Source organism: Artibeus jamaicensis, unplaced genomic scaffold (genome assembly GCF_021234435.1).
Source record: "Artibeus jamaicensis isolate MK-2021 breed Jamaican fruit bat unplaced genomic scaffold, CSHL_Jam_final contig_1284, whole genome shotgun sequence".
Classification (NCBI taxonomy): domain Eukaryota; kingdom Metazoa; phylum Chordata; class Mammalia; order Chiroptera; family Phyllostomidae; genus Artibeus; species Artibeus jamaicensis.
Window position 1 is genome coordinate 4,634,643 of NW_026521249.1, and position 16,361 is coordinate 4,651,003.

The following is a 16,361-nucleotide window of genomic DNA, read 5'->3' on the forward strand; positions in this document are numbered from 1 at the left end:
TCCCCAATAATTTCACTTCCCCTTCCACACTCCTCCTGCATAGAGATATTTTGAGTTCGGCAGCAAAAGCCATGACAGAATCCCAACTCTCCCGGCTGTGTTAATGATCCCGAAATGTCCTTCTCGATGCAGTGCTGAAGGCTTCAATTCAGAAGCAATACTTAAATTTTGACTCTTTATTTACATTCTAAACTTAATCTACTTTTTCTAAATCAGCTGCTCATTCATTTTCTCACTCCTACTTACCTTACTTCCCTCTGTACCAACCCAAGAGCTATTTTTCTGCTTTTCTGACTTTTAATTGCATTTCAATTTCTGTTAGCCTTTATCAAAATGTTTCATTTTGCCTTTAAAAATAATTTTGCTCATTCTTCAGATACTATCTTGATTATTTCATTCCTATGCATGCTTGCCGTTGCCCTGTCTTAAACTGAGCAGTTGGTCTCCAAGCCCCTACTCTCTTTTCCATTTCATTACTGTTATTTCCTCCAAGTCCACATTTCAACCCAGCAGTTACAAGCTTTGCCTTTCACATAGGACTCTCATTTCTAGCTTTGGATTTTTGCTTTGTCTGGGATTTCCTCTTTAACACTCTGTCACTATCCATTCACACCCCTCCTTTAAGTTCCTCCTTGGAATTATTTTCTTTCAAGAAGTTTTACAACAAGGTTATGAGCTATGCATCCTCTGTGAACTAGAAACATAGAGCACTCTAAGTATCTTTGAGATCAGGTAGTAAAATCTCCACACATTACAGATGAGAAACCTGAGATTCAGAGTGGGTTACCTGAGCTGTACAAGATTATGGGACCCCTTCAGCATCAGAATAGGACCCAGGAGACTTTGAAGTCCATGCCCTTTCCTTTTACCTGCTCTATCTCAGCATATATATTTCCTCTTTGGTCTTTGGAGGTTTTCTTTTTTTAACACTTTCTTCATGTATGTGCCCCTTCCACTCCTCAGTTAATGAATAAGTTCTTGGAAAACAGGGACCATGTCTCTGGCTTTTACTCTTTGTCTCCCATCATTCTCCATGACATCTAACATTAATGGAATTCTCAACAGGGTTCATTCTGTTCACATCTGTCCATCTCATTGTAGCACTTTTTTATTTTCTGTTTTTTACATTAATTTATATATATGATTCCATGTCATTACTCCTATTTCTTCTTTTCCCCCCTCTCTTTTGCTTTAATTCTTTTCCCTCCATTCCCATCACTTTTAAAATTACATTTGTCTGCATTATGTTAACTTTGCAGTTTTGTGCTCAGATTTTTCTTATACTTCTTATATCATATTTAGATTTCAGTTGGAAAATAAAAGGTAGAGAGAGTGGCTCTCTTTTTAGGAATGGAAAGCAAGAACCCATAGCAGGGGTGTCAATTATTTTTAAAAAGTCATTGAACTTTATTTATACAGTGTCTGAATAAGTTAACCTTCATGTACCAACTCAGCCTTTTATCCAGTTGAACTTTTCAAATGTTTAACATTTTTCACTAGGAAATCTCTTTATTTATTGATTTGTCAGTCAGTTAATAACTATATGCTGATCTGTCTAATGAGAAGAGTTGAACTAGAGGCTGATTTTCTGTGTACTGGAATGGAAGTGACCATATGTTGCTTTTCATAAATTCTTAGCATGCAAAACTCTGAGACAGTCTGATTGTCTTGGAGTTGTGCTTCTGCAGAAAAATCTTGAAAGAGGAAGGTTGAAAGTTTTGCTAAGGAAGTTCCAGGAATGAGAAGTGGCTTGATTAAGTGCTTAGAGGAGAGGGGGGGAGCAGGTTATTATGTTTCTTGCCTTTAACATAATTTGAAGAGTGAATCCACTAAAAAGGTAATAGGGGTATAATAAGAGAAGACTTTAAATTCTTGAAGTCAGTGACCACGAATCTCCTATTAGATATGAAGCAATGTTCAAGGCCTAGCACAGCAGCCATGAAAATACGAAATCATTAAATGAGAGGGTCTCTTTCTTTGCAGGACTGAAAAATCTCTGGTGTTCATATGAATTTCTTTGAAGTACCATCTTCAGATGACCTTCTTCACCTAGAAATATTCTTCATATGCATCTACTTACCATAAACCCACTCTGTATGAGGCCTGTCTGTGCATTCATCAGCTCATCAGTTATTATAGCTAATTCTCAGGTGAATTGAACATTATCAGTTTCATCTATGGACAAGGGAAAAGAGTCACAGAGCAGTGCAGTAATATGCCCGTAATTAAACAATGCATGTGGCAGAACTAAGATTCTAATCTGACATTTACCTGACTTTATAGCATTTTAATTTCTAGGCTACATTACATTTTTTTTACTTTTCAATTAAGTTTTAAAAGATGAAACTTTACACATCCTTTTAAGACATCAAAACTTGAAAGTTATTAGGCAAGTCAATCATACAAAACTGTTTTCACAATAAAGAAGTAGTAACCTTTTCCAGTGTAAAATGTCGCACAATTCAAATTACAGCTTAGATCCTCAGTGATTCCAGTGCTTTATCTCTCACAATGGGTCTGGTCAGTCATAAGACAAATTTCACCTCTGGATATTCTATTCTTAATCACATCTCTCTTAACCACCATCCTCTCACACAGTAGGATAGCTGGCTGTGGTGGCAATTCCAAAGTGGTTGTTTCAGTCTTTGGCCATTTTCATGTAGCCATCCATGCTCCAAGCTGTATCCCAGCTTTTCTCGACAATCTTGTACTTATTCTTATTCCATTCCACTACTTCAAAGCCATAGCGAACCACCAGAACTCCACAATCTAGGTTTTCAGTGCTGCATTCTGCTTCATCATCAATGATTTTTTAAAATAAAACTGGGGAGATCTACAACTTGCATGTGTATCAACAGAACACCACACTTGTCACTGCTTTCATGAAGGACCTCTCCTGCTTATGAATGTCTCTGAAGCCAGTGCCATTGGCAGCGGAACTCTGACTTGTTTTTGCAGGATAAATCTCTTATATGCTATGGATGGGATTCATCCGCGTCCAGGCTTGTGTTGTCCTCAACATACTAGAGGGCATTATCTCTCAGGCCACCGTTGCAACCCTCACTGCATTGAGACTGAGAACAGTCCACCGGGTTCTAGTCACCCAGTGAAACAGTTTGCCAGTTTTCTGGAATATGAGTGCTTCAAGGGCACCAGTTGCACTAAAAGCCCAGCAAGAACCGCACTGACCACAGTCCTTCACAAGAGTTACATAGCCTTTCTCTCTTCCACTCACAGATGTTGGGACCTCAGCAAAGGGAAGTTCTTGGAACACTTCCTATTTCCTTCCTTCTGGTTTTGAAGGGCATTCTACACCTGCTTGAATTCTTCTTTGGTCATATCGCCAAAAGCATTCATTGCCATGGTGAAGTTATATTTCCCTTGGCTATATTCTTGACTTTACAGTTGATTCATTTTGGTATTCTTTTCCCACATTGTTCTCCTCTGTGCTTCATCATTCTCATTATCTAGTTTTCTGTGTTGCCTGCCACCAGTTCCACTATGCAACTAAACTGTGATCAGATTTTGGTGCAGCTGAGGCAATTCCCAAGTGAACGGTGGTCAGAAGGAGTGAAGGATTCATGGTTCAGAAACCTGTGGTGGGAGCAGCTGCTCAAGCACAGTCAGCACATACAGGTCCAGGGATCTCCAAAGCCTTAGACTGCTTATTTTTATTAAGAAGATCATAGAAATTTTATGAACTCTCTCAAAACCCTAACCTGTCTGTCCTCTTCCACCGATGCCAGAGAAATGTCCTTTACCTCCCCACCCCTCAGTGCTGCCTCTTGCAAGCAGTGCAGTCAGTTGCAGAGTTCCAGCTCTGTTTTAGTGTTTTGATTGTGAAAAGATACAAAGCCAACATTAATTGCTAACTTTGTAGCAAATTACTTTTTTCATCAGTTGAAAGAAAAATATGTCATTATTATAAAAATTCAAGATGGTTTTGTGTAAAACTAGAAGTGTGCACATGCACTCCCTCTCTCTCGCATACCCGTTATTCTGAAAGAACCACTCTAGTTTTTTATTCTGCAAATCACATTATTTTTCTTAAGTAAACAGCTACTTACTGAGGGGTTGGTGGGTATTACTAAAGTCTATCAATATGCTCCCTATCATAGATTTTTAAAAAGTCAGTGAAATACAAAAGAACAGGATACTTCACAGGGAAAATTACATATTTGATGGCCATTCTAACAGGCATGAGGAGATATCACATTGTGTTTTTAATTTGCATTTCTCTAGTGACTAGTGATGTTGAGCATCTTTTTATGTTGGCTTTTGTGTATCTTTGAAAGCAAGTCTGTTCAGGTCTTTTACCCATTTTAATTTTTCCTTTTGCTATTGAGTTTTATAAGTTCTTTATATATTTTGAATATTAACACCTCATTAGATATACAGTTTGAAAACTACCCGCCCCATTTTGTAGTTTTTTTCTGATGGTTTCTGTTGCTGTTCAGAAGCTTTTTTGTTTGATGTAGTCCCACTTGTTTATTTTTGATGTTGTTGCTTGTGCTTTAGGTGTCAGACCCAATGATCCCATTTCTTGGAATAAATCCTAAGAATCCCAAAACACCAATCAGAAAGAATACATGCAGCCCTGCATTCACAGCAGCGTTATTTACCACAGCCAAGATCTGGAAACAACCCAAGTGCCCAACAGTTTAAGAGTGGATTAGAAAGCATGGTGCATTGATTAGGTTCCACTTACAAATGAGATGATATGGTATTTGCCTTTCACTTCCTGGCTTACTTCACTTAGCAAAACAAACAAGCAAGCAAAACAGAACCAGAGACAATGGAAATAAAGAACAACCTGACAGTGACCAGAGGGAAGAAGGGAAAGAGTCACCAAGGAACGTGTATAAAGGACCCATGGACAAAGCCAAAGCAGGGAAGGATTGACTGTGGGAGGTGAAAGGAGTGGGGGGGTGGTGGAAATGGTGGTGGGAAAATGGAGACAATTGTGCATGAACAATAAAAATATAAAATAAAAAAATTTTAAAAACTTTTAAAATTAAAAAAGAAAAGCATGGTGCATTTACCCAATGGAATATGGCTATGCTGTAAAAAACAAAGAACTCTTACCCTTTGTGACAGCATGGTCAGACCTGGAGATTACTATGCTAACCACAATAAACCAATTAGAGAGAGACAAATACAGTATGATCTCTCTTAAATATGGAATCTAGTGAGCAAAATAAACTGGTGAACAAAATGTGACCAGAGGCAAGGGTACATGGACAGACTGACAGATCTCAGAGGGGAGGTGTTGGGGGGACAGGAAGAAAGTAGCCAAAGTAGATGTATGCATAGCCCATGGATACAGAAAACAAAGTGGTGAAGGCTGGGGTAGGGGCTGGGTAGAGGGGGATGAAGAGGAAGAAATGAGGGACATCTGTAATAGTGTCAACAATTAAAAAAATCATTAGTAAGACCCATGTCAAGGAGCTTTATTCGTATGTTTTATTCTAGGATTTTCATGGTTTCAGGACTTACATTTAAGTCTTTAATCCTTTTTGAGTTAATTTTTGTGAGTGGTATAAGTACAGTTTCACTTTTATATGTTAATATCCAATTAGCCAAGAACCATTTATTGATAAGGCAATCTTTTCTCCATTAAATATTCTAGGTCCCCTTGTCAAATGTGAGTCAACTGTATATACCTGGGTTTCTTTCTGAGCTCTCAGTTCTGCTTCATTCCTCTATTTGTTTATTTTTATGACAATATCATACTCTTTTTTAAAATTTTTAATTAATTTTATTTAGTTATTTTTCAAGTACAGTTTTTTGTCTATTTTTCCCATCCCAGCCTCCCCCGCCCCTTGCTCCCCACCTCCCTCCCATTTCCACCCCTCTTAGCTCTCTTCCCTGTGTCCTTCCTATTTGTTCTTCCAAATCCCTCCCCCTTTTTCCCCTTAACTTCCCTTCCTTCTCCCCTCTGGTCACTATCCCCTTGTTCTCTATTTCAGTGTCTTTGTTTTTTTGGGGTTTTTTTTTTTCTGCTTGCTGGTTTGTTTTGTTGTTTAGCTTCCTATTAAAGGTGAGATCATATGGTATTTGTCTTTCAGCACCTGGCCTATTTCACTCAGCATAATGCTTTCCAATTCCATCCATGTTGTTGCAAAAGGTAGTAGCTCCCTTTCTCTCTGCAGCATAGAATTCCATTGTGTATATGTACCACAATTTTTTGCTCCATTCATTTACTGATGGGCACCTAGGTTGCTTCCAACTGTTGGCTATTGTAAATTGTGCTGCTATGAACATTGGGGTGCATAGGTTTTTTGAAATTGATGTTTTAGGATTCTTAGGATATAATCCCAGCAGTGGAATTGCTGGGTCAAAAGGCAGGTAGATTTTTATTTTTCTGAGAAAATTCCATACTGTTTTCCATAATGGTTGTACCAGTCTGCAATCCCACCAACAGTGGACTAAGGACCCCTTTTCCCCACACCCTCTCCAACATTTGTTGTTTGTTGCTTTGTTTATGATAGCCATCCTGACTGGTGTAAAGTGGTATCTCATTGTGGTTTTAATTTGCATCTCTCTGATAGCTAAGGATATTGAGCATCTCTTCATGTGTCTCTGAATGTTCTGTATGTCCTCCTTGGAGAAGTGTCTGTTCAAGTCCCTTTCCCATTTTTTAATTGGGTTGGATGTCTTCCTAGAGTGGAGTCTTGTAAGTTCTTTGTATATTTTGGAGATTAAACCTTTGTCTGAGGTATCATTGGCAAATATGTTTTCCCATACAGTTTCTTTAGCCACACAGAAGCTTTTTATTTTGATGAGATCCCATTTGTTTATTCTTTCCTTTATATTCCTTACTCTAGGGGACATATCAGTAAAAAAGTTGCTGCGTGAAATATCTGAGATTTTCCTGCCAATGTTCTCCTCTAGGACTTTAATGGTGTCACGGCTTACATTTAAGTCTTTTATCCACCTTGAATGGTGTATGGTGTAAGTCTGTGCTCAAGTTTCATTTTTTGCACGTAGCTGTCCAGTTTTCCCAACACCATTTGTTGAAGAGGCTATCTTTACTCCATTTTATGTTACTGCCCCCTTTGTCAAATATTAATTGACTGTAGAGAGTTGGGTTGATTTTTGGGCTCTCCGTTCTGTTCCATTGGTCTATGTGCCTGTTTTTATGCCAGTACCAGGCTGTTTTGATTACAGAAGCAAAACTGTCACTGTTTGCAGATGACATGATAGTGTATATGGAAAATCCTATAGACTCTACCCAAAAACTGCTCGAACTAATTAATGAATTTGGCAAAACAGTTGGTTACAAAGTCAATATCCAGAAATCAAAGGCATTTTTGTATACCAACAATGAATCAGCAGAAGCAGGAATCAAGGAAAAAATCCCATTCGATATAGCAAAAAGAAAAATAAAATATCTGGGAGTAAACCCAACTAAGGAGGTAAAAGACCTGTATGCAGAAAACTACACAGCCCTGAAGAAAGAAATCAAGGAAGACACAAACAAATGGAAACATATACCTTCTTCATAGATTGGAAGAATTAACATCATCAAAATGTCCATACTACCAAAAGCAATATACGGATTCAATGCAATACCTATTAAAGTACCAATGGCATATTTCACAGACATAGAACAAACACTTCAAAAATTTATATGGAACCATAAAGGAGCCCAAATAGCAGCTGCTCTTTTGAGAAAGAACAAAGTAGGAGGGATCACAATACCAAATATCATACTCTTTTGATGACTATAATGTTTTAGTATAGCTTGAAATTGAAGTATGATGCCTCTTGTTTTGTTTTTCTTTCTAAGGCATTTTTTTGGGGTCTATTTCAGGGTCTTTTATTGGTTCCATATAAGTTTTAGGAATGTATTTTTTATATTTCTGAAAAAATGCCATTGTATTCTTAATAGGGAATACATTGAATTTATGGGTTCAGTGTCTTACAGTTTTTAGAATAGTGATCCTCCACTTCCTTTAAGTATTTTTTAACATTTTTTATTGATTATGCCATTACATTTGTTCTATTCCCCCCCTCCACTCCCCTCACACCGCTCCCCCACCATTCTCCCCCTTTAGTTCATGAGCATGTGTCTCAAGTTCTTTAGATTCTGTATTTCCCCTACTATTCTTACCCTCCCCCTATTTTCTACCTACCGTCTATGCTACCTTCTCCCCCCTTCTCCTCCTCCCACTCCCCTGTTGCTAATCCTCCACGTGATCTTCATTTCTATGGTTCACTCCTGATCTAGCTGTCCTCTTAATTTGCTGTATGTGGGGGCGGAGTCAAAGAGGGAGCAATGGAGATCCACTCTGCTTGCCCAGTCTGTTCCACCGCTGGCCCCCGCCTATTTATCTGAGCGGAAATGTGTGAGCCTGCTACCCTGGGCTGTGCAGTCTCAATGCTTGCCTCTTCACTGGTTTATCTGCACGCAAATGCACGACCGACCTCAGACAGACAGCCACGCCTCTTCCCTGTGTCCGACCATAGCTAGCCCGCACCGGGGATTCGTGCCTTCGGCTGTCTGCGCACCACCTCCCTCAGGGATCTTTTTGGCCAACCTGCTCCGCAGCTGGCTTTGCCCCTCTTACCAGTTCAGCTGAGCATTTCGTTGTTTTTGGACTCTGTATTGTCGATTTTCTGTGTGGTTTGGTTGCGTTTATTGTTGTTAAAACTTTGTTGTTTTTAGATTTGGTTGTGCGCAGATGCAAGGTGTTTCCACTTACTCATCCATCTTGGCAGAAGTCCTTAAAGTATTTTTTTGTTTCAGATGCAATATAAATGAGATCAATTTCTTTCTTTATTTTTACAGAAAATTTGATGTAAGTGTATAGAATGCTGCTGATTTTGTATGTTAACTTTATATTCTATTTGACCAAATTTTCTGATTGAATCTGGGTTTTTTTTTTGACTGTTGAGTCTTCAAGATTTTCCCTGTGTAAAATTATACTGTTCAAAAATATAGTTTTACTTTTTTTTTTCCAATTCTGATATCTTTGATTTCTTTTGCTTGCTGAATGCTCTAGCTAGGACTTCTAGTATTATGTTGACTAGAATGGGAGAAGAGACTATCCTTTATGTTGAGATATATTTCTTCTATGTGTAATTTGTTAGGAGTTTTTAACATGACTGAATGTTAATTTTGTCAAGTGATTTTTCTCTATAAATTGAGATGATCATATCATGCTTTTCCTTCATTATATTATTTTCCCATGTCATGTTGAACCATCCTTGCATCCCAGGGATAAATCCCACTTGATAATGGTAGATGATCTTTTTAATGTGTTCCTGAAGTTGGTTTGCTAATATTTTATGAAGAATTTTTACATCTGTATTTATCAGGGACATTGGCCTGTAGTTTTCTTTTCTAGTAGCATTGTTGGTGTCAGGACAATGCTGGCCTTATAAAATGAATTTTGGGGGGTTCCCTCCTCTTCAGTTTTTTGGAAGAGTTTCAGAAGGATTGGTGTTAATTCTTCCTTAAATGTTTAATAAAATTCACCAGTGAAGCCATCTCATCCTGAGCTTATTTCTGGGAGAGATTAGATTACTTATTCATTATATTTACTATAATTGATATATTTAGATTTTCTTTTTCTTCCTGATTCAGTCTTGATAAGGAGGTTGTTTCTAAATTTTTAGAATTTTTTTCTAAGTTTGTTGGCATATAGTTGTTCATAGTAGTCTCTTATGGCCCTTCAGATTTATGTCATATCCATTGTACTTTCTCCTTTTATATTTATAATTATGTTGATTTTTTTCCTATTTTTCTTGGTTAGTCTAGCTAAAGGTTTGTCAATTTTATTATTTCAAAGAACCAAATTCTAGTTTGACTATTTTTTTATTGTTTTTTGTTCTCTATTTTTAATTTCTACTCTAAGCTTTATTATTATTTTCTTTCTTCCACTTTGTTCTTTGTTATTCATTAAGGTGTTGAGTTAGGTTGTTTATTTGGGATCTTCTTGATTCTTAATAAAGTTATTTATTGTTATGAAAGTCCCATTTAAAAGTGCTTTTGTTGCATCCCACAAGTATGGTTATGTTGGGTTTCCTAACCTAATATTCCTAACCTGTGTTTCCTGAGTTCTAACATTGTTTGTCTCAACAAACTGTCTAATATCACCTCATTTTTCTTGTATCCACTGATTGTTCAGGAGAATTTTGTTTAATTTTCATATGTTTGTAAATTTTCCTGTTTTCTTTGACTTCTAGTTTTATGCCACTATGGTCAGAGAGGATACTTGATTTGATTTCAGTGTTCTTCAATTTGCTAAGACTTGTTTTGTAGCACGATATATGGTCTATTCTAGAAAATATTCCATGTTCACTTGAAAGAATGTGTATTCTGCTGCTGTTGAATAGAAGGTTCTATTTTGTGTCTGCTATATCTACTTGGTCCAAAATGTTGTTCAAATCCCCAGTTTTATTATTGATTCTGTCTGGGTGATCTACCCATTGTTGTGAACGGGATATTTAAGTCCCCATCTATTATTGTGTTAGTGTTTATTTTTATTTTAGCTCTGCTAGTTTTTGCTTTAAATATGTAGGTGTTTCAATGTAGGGAACATACATATGTGTGGTTATTATATTTCTTTTTTAAATGATTTTATTCATTTATCTTTAGAGGGGAAGGGAAGGAGAGAGGGAGAGAAACATCAATGTATGGTTGCCTCTCGTGCATTCCCCACTGGGAACTGGCCTGCAACTCCTGCATGTGCCCTGACTGGGAATTGAACCACAATCCCTTAGTTCGCAGTTCTGTGCTCAATCCACTGAGCTACACCAGCCAGGGCTGTATTTCTTGATATATTTTTCCCTTTATCATTATATGATGATCTTCTTTGTTTCTTTCTACCATGTTTTTATTTTATTTTGTCTAATATAACTACCACTTGTGTGTGTTTTATTTTTTTTTACCATTCCCTTGAGATGTCTTTTTTCATCTCTACTTTCACTTTGTGTGTCATTAGGCTAAAGTGAGTCTCTTGTAGATAGCATATCTTCTTATCTTCTTTTTTTTTTAAAACCTCTTCAGCCATCCTCTGTCTTTTGTTTAGAGAATTTAATTTGCTTTGTTTAAAGTAAGTATTGCTAGGTAAGAACTTGTTTTCATTTTATTAATTGTGTTCTGGTTGTTTTGTAGTTCTGTTGATCCTTGCTCTCATCCTGTTTTCTTTCGCGTGTGTGTATTTTGATTTCTCTCAGTATTAGTATGTTTTGACTTCTTTATCATATATTTTGTGTAAATACCACAGGATTTTCCCTTGTGGTTACCCTGAGGCTTAGATAAAATACCTTAACATGATAATACCCTATTTTAAACTCATAACAGTATAACTTCAACAGAATTAATAAGCTTTATACTTTTATATTCTCCTCTCACACTTTAGCTTATAGCTGTCACAATCTAAATGTTTTTTCATATAATATAACTAATAACAAATTATTGTAGTTATTGCTTTTTACTCTACTTAAAAAAGTTTTAGCTGGAGTTGTAAATAAACTATGCACCATTATTACCATATTACAGAATCTAATATAACTATGTATATACCATTACCAGTGACATTTATAGTATCTTTTTATGTTTTGATGATGTTGGTTAGCATTCTTTTCCTTTAACTCAAAGAATTCCTTTCGCATTTCTTATAAGGCAGATCTGGTGGTAAGGAACTTCTTCAGGTCTTGTTTTATGGAGGAAGTCTGTTTCCCTCTTTTATTTCTGAAGGACAGTTTTGCTGGGTATAGAATTCTTGGCTGTGAGTTATTTTTGTTTAACATTTTAAATATGACATCTTGTTCTTTCCTGGCCAAAAACTTTTTGTTGAGAAGTTTTCCAGTAGTCTTATGGAATTCCCTGGTATGTAACTTCTCTCTGTTCTCTTGCTGCTCTTGAAAAAATACGCATTCTGTTGCTTTGGGATGAAATGCTCTGAAGATATCAATTAAAGCCATTTGAGCTGGTGTGTCATTTAAGGCCATTGTCTTTTTGTTGATTTTTGTTTTGGAAGAATTATCCATTGATGTAAATGGGGAGTTAAAATCCCCTATTTTTGTCAATCTGTCCCTTTGTCTTTGACTTGAAAATTTAGTTAAATATTTCTCAGTGAGTCCCATTCAAGTTCAAACTGTTTGGAGTCCTTTGGGCCTCATGGATATATATGTCCATTTCCGCCCCCACATGTGGGAAATTTTCAGCCACTAATGCATTAAATGTACTTTTTCTTTTTTCCCAGAATTCCCGTAATGCAAATATCATTACTTTTCATTATGTCCCATAACCCTTATAGGCTTTCTTAACTCTTCTTTTTCTTTTGATCCTCTGACTGGGTAATTTTTTTCTTTCCCCTTTCTATTGAATTTACTGGGGCGACACTGGTTAACAAAAGTATACAGGTTTCAGGTGCACAATTCTACAATACATCATCTGTATACTGTATTGTGTGCTCACCACCCCAAGTCAAGTCTCCTTGCATAACCATTTATCCCATACCCTCCTCTATCTGCACCCACTCTGCTTCTCCCTGGCAATCACCACGCTGTTGTCCTGTTGTTCATTTCCATGGGTTATTTCTCTTTTTATCATTTTTGCTTAATTCTTCCACCCTCTAGCCTTTCCACTCTTGACAGCTGTTAGCCCTCTGCTCTCTGTAAGTCAAGTTCTATATTTTCAGCCACTGATTCTGTGTTCTACTTGGTTGAGTCTACCTTTGAAACTGTATTTAATTCTTTAGTTCACTTTGATTCTAGGATTTTTTGATGGTTGCTATTTATTTGTTGACTTTCTTTTTTTCAATATGTTGTTTTTTAATGTCATTTAGTTGCCCATCTGTGCTTTTTGGAGTTCACTAAAATTTCTTAAGAGTATTATTCTGAATTATCTGTCACACAGTTCATAGATCTCTATTTTCTTAGGGTCATTTATTGGAGCTTTATTCATTTCTTTTAATGGTGTCATATTTACCTGATTTTTCATGGTCCTTGTTTCCTTACATTGATATCTGCATATTTGAATAATTGGACTTTGCTTCCAGACTTTACAAGTTTGCTTTGTCAAACTTGGGTTTCTGGATGTTTCTTCTGTTAAAGTCCTTGGGCAGGTAGGCCTCCTATATAATTTGCTGTTTTGAGGCAAAGCAACTCTTCAAACTCTGAAGATGGAGATGGGGGTGGGTGTACCACTGGCTGAGAACATTTAGATAGGGCTGCTGGCTTGGTTTCCTACTCAAGTGATGCTGTAGGTTGGGCTCTGAGGCTGCCTGGATTCTCCAGTCAGGCTTACTAGATGGTTGGGACTGGGTATTAAATTAAGGTGTGAATGGAGTTATGAACTGGCTTTCCTGCTTTTGTAGAACATCAGTGTTGGACCCAGGGCTATACAGCTTAATGTTTGGAGATCCAAATTAAGCCAGAGTGTGCACTGAATTTTCTGGTCAGGTGAGGCCAACTGTGTTGCTCTGCAGATGAGAAAAGCAATGGCTCTGCTCTCAGTCCAAGTGCCACTGGATATGGGGCTGTTAAATGGGCTGTGCAGGTTCCTGAATTCTCTGGTCTGGTTTGCCTGTTGGGCAGAATGAAGGCTGTATTCAGCAATGACCAGGACTATGAATTAGATTTCCTGCTGAGGTGTAGGTGGAAAAGCATCTCCAAAGCCAGTACATATCTTTGTTTGTTGTCTTGATTCAAGCTGACCAGCACCCTGAGTTCCGTGACTGAACAGAGCCTCTGGATTTGCTCTGCAAGTTATCAAGTGCCACTGGCCTACACAACTTCTAAGAATTCAAATGGAGCCAAAAGACATTCTCCACAGAGGGCAGCACTCTGTCAGGCAGTCACATATCCCTTGCCTGAGTGTGGCCAAACAGGGCTTTAGGGTCAGCAAAACTCTTCCTTGGAGGATTCAAGTCAGGCAGATCTGCACCCCACTTAGTTCCCTGCAGAGTGTGTCCCCAATTTAGTTCTGCAGATGAACAAAGCCACTGGTTGGGATCACTACTTGGGCACTGCATGTTCAAGTTTGCTGGTTATTGCAAGCCTCTTCACATTTTTTCATCACAGATTTCAAGTGATTGGGCCTTGCACATTCCCCTGCAATCCCAGTAGTGTGTGATCAGAGTAAGGGCTCCTGCAAAGCTACCCACAATTCCAGGGTGCTGGTTGCTTCTCCTGGATTTTCCTTACTCACTAGAGAAACCAGGGGCTCAGTGGAAACCTCTCCTTGTGGTGCTGTGTTGTTCTGGGGGAGGGGCAGTACAGGTAACCTTTATGTTCCACTTCTCTTATCCTTTAATGCAGTCTTTCTTCACCTCTGGGGCTCAGGGGGGTGCTTCAATCTCACCCTGGTAGATCCTCAGTGGCATCTCATTCTTGAAAAGTTGTTCATTGTTCTTATTGGGAGGAGGAGCAAAATCAAGAATAATAAGCCATCCTCTTGGTTTTTTAAAAGAAAATGTGATTTCAGTACTCAACCAATTTATTTTACCAATAATTTTCCTCTTGAGCCAACAAATGTTTCTGAGTAAGTCAGTTGGTGGAGGTGAAAGATTCTGAAGCCTGTCAAAGCATGTCTGTTGTTTCATGTTTGAATCCCCTAGGGAAAAGAAATGGAGAGTATATACAGAAAATATCATCTGCTGTCTTTTTTTTCCTGAGGGCAGTAGCTTTGCTTCGCTATCGGTGAAACTGCCCATCCTTTTACTTTGGTGACTTTTCACATCAGTTAAGTTGTGAGGTGTTATAATGCTCGGAGACCAGAAATCATGTGCTGACGTTACTGTGGAAGGAACATGAGGTATCTTAATAGAAGTTTTTGCATACCTTTGTAGTTGGCTACTCCATGTCATAAATACTTCTGCAGTTTCCAAATTTCATGAATTTAAAGCTAACCAATTAATTTGGCTTCTATTATAGAAGAATGAACACACAATCTTGGCTTTTCATTATACAGAGAAGAGGAAGAAAAGCTATTTTTCTAGATTCTTTTGTATATATTTCAAATAGCACAGTCACATTATAATACTAACTGAAGTTCCACCTTCTACAGGTTTTATTTTTGTCTCTGCCTTATAATTAAATCTAATAAAGTGTTGATCAAATTAGATAGTTTTGGGTGTCCCTAGAGTGGGGAGAGAACTCATTTGAAGTTTGATATGTGTGTACATATATTTTATGCTATACATACAGATTTATAATAAATCATAAACTTTCCATCTTTTTAAAATTAAGAGAAAGATCTGAGCTAATAGTATTAAATAGAGAACCATTTTCACACCTTTAAATACTAAAGTAGTAAGAACTACTTCAAAAATGTGCAAACTGAATTTCCACCTGAGCTGTTCTAAGGAATAAATGTGGGGTGTTTGTGAGAAGCATGCATATTTGCTGGTGACATGGCCTGGGATTTGTGTAAAGGCAACTGAAGAATGCCTCTTGTAATCCTCCTTCTACTTTTTTGAACCACGAGGTCCTGCTGCACTCAGCACCCGACCTCCAGCATCAGTGCTGAAAAAGAAAACAGCCAACTCTCTCAAATCTTTTAGAAAGCAGGACATAACTTAATACTTAAACTTATCTCAATGCAGGTTAATTCTGATTAATCAAATATAAATGAATTGAATATTGTACATCTTGTTTCATACTTGTAGACCACTTTACATTTTACAGTTTTTGGATCATCTAGTCTTCAATGTTCCCTATAGCTCTATAGGCACAAATGTGTTTTTATCTTATCATAGATTTGAATATTTTTGAACCAGCAGTCATGAACTATATGAACAGTGCTTTCAAACACTGGAATATAAACAATTTAAAGAGATTATTTTGTACAAATAATATAAATTTTACTCAAATCACTATTGCACAAACCATTTTCTTCTTAGCTATGTAAATGACAAGCAAATTAATCATAGTGTTCTGTTAGTTTTGAAGGTATTGCATTTAAATCTATTAGTGCAACTTAAAAAAAATTTATGTCACTATGATGCCTAGTGAAAATTTGCATGCAGACAGGTATTCCTGAGTATAAATGTGTAGGCTGTCTGAGTTCTAAGAGGGTAAATATTCATGTGGTAAAAACGGCAGCAGGGAATGAAGTTATAGTTAAATCAGACATTTGTCACTTGAAGGGAAGAAATTGCAGGCAGCTTAAATTATATTCTAGAAAATATAGACAACTAAAATGTATACCAATATTATAGGAATGCTTAAATTATACTATGAAGTATTTCAGCAATTAAAAGTTACCTGTGGATTTAAATCACATTAACATCCAATAGAGACAGTTGGCCACATAATGGAGAAATGAAGGCAGGAGCTTTCTGGAAAAAACTGCAAGTACCTAATTTAATATATTTCCATATCAGGGAATAAATAACTCACAA

The 16,361-nt window shown here is 37.2% G+C and overlaps 1 protein-coding gene and 1 pseudogene across 1 annotated transcript in view; one reads left to right on the forward strand and one right to left on the reverse strand.

Moving 5' to 3' along the window:
- THSD7B (thrombospondin type 1 domain containing 7B) overlaps positions 1-16,361 on the forward strand; it is a 785,104-nt gene that overhangs the window by 102,783 nt on the left and 665,960 nt on the right. The gene's annotated exons all lie outside the window — the stretch shown is intronic.
- LOC128627665 (procathepsin L-like) lies at positions 2,591-3,583 on the reverse strand (annotated as a pseudogene).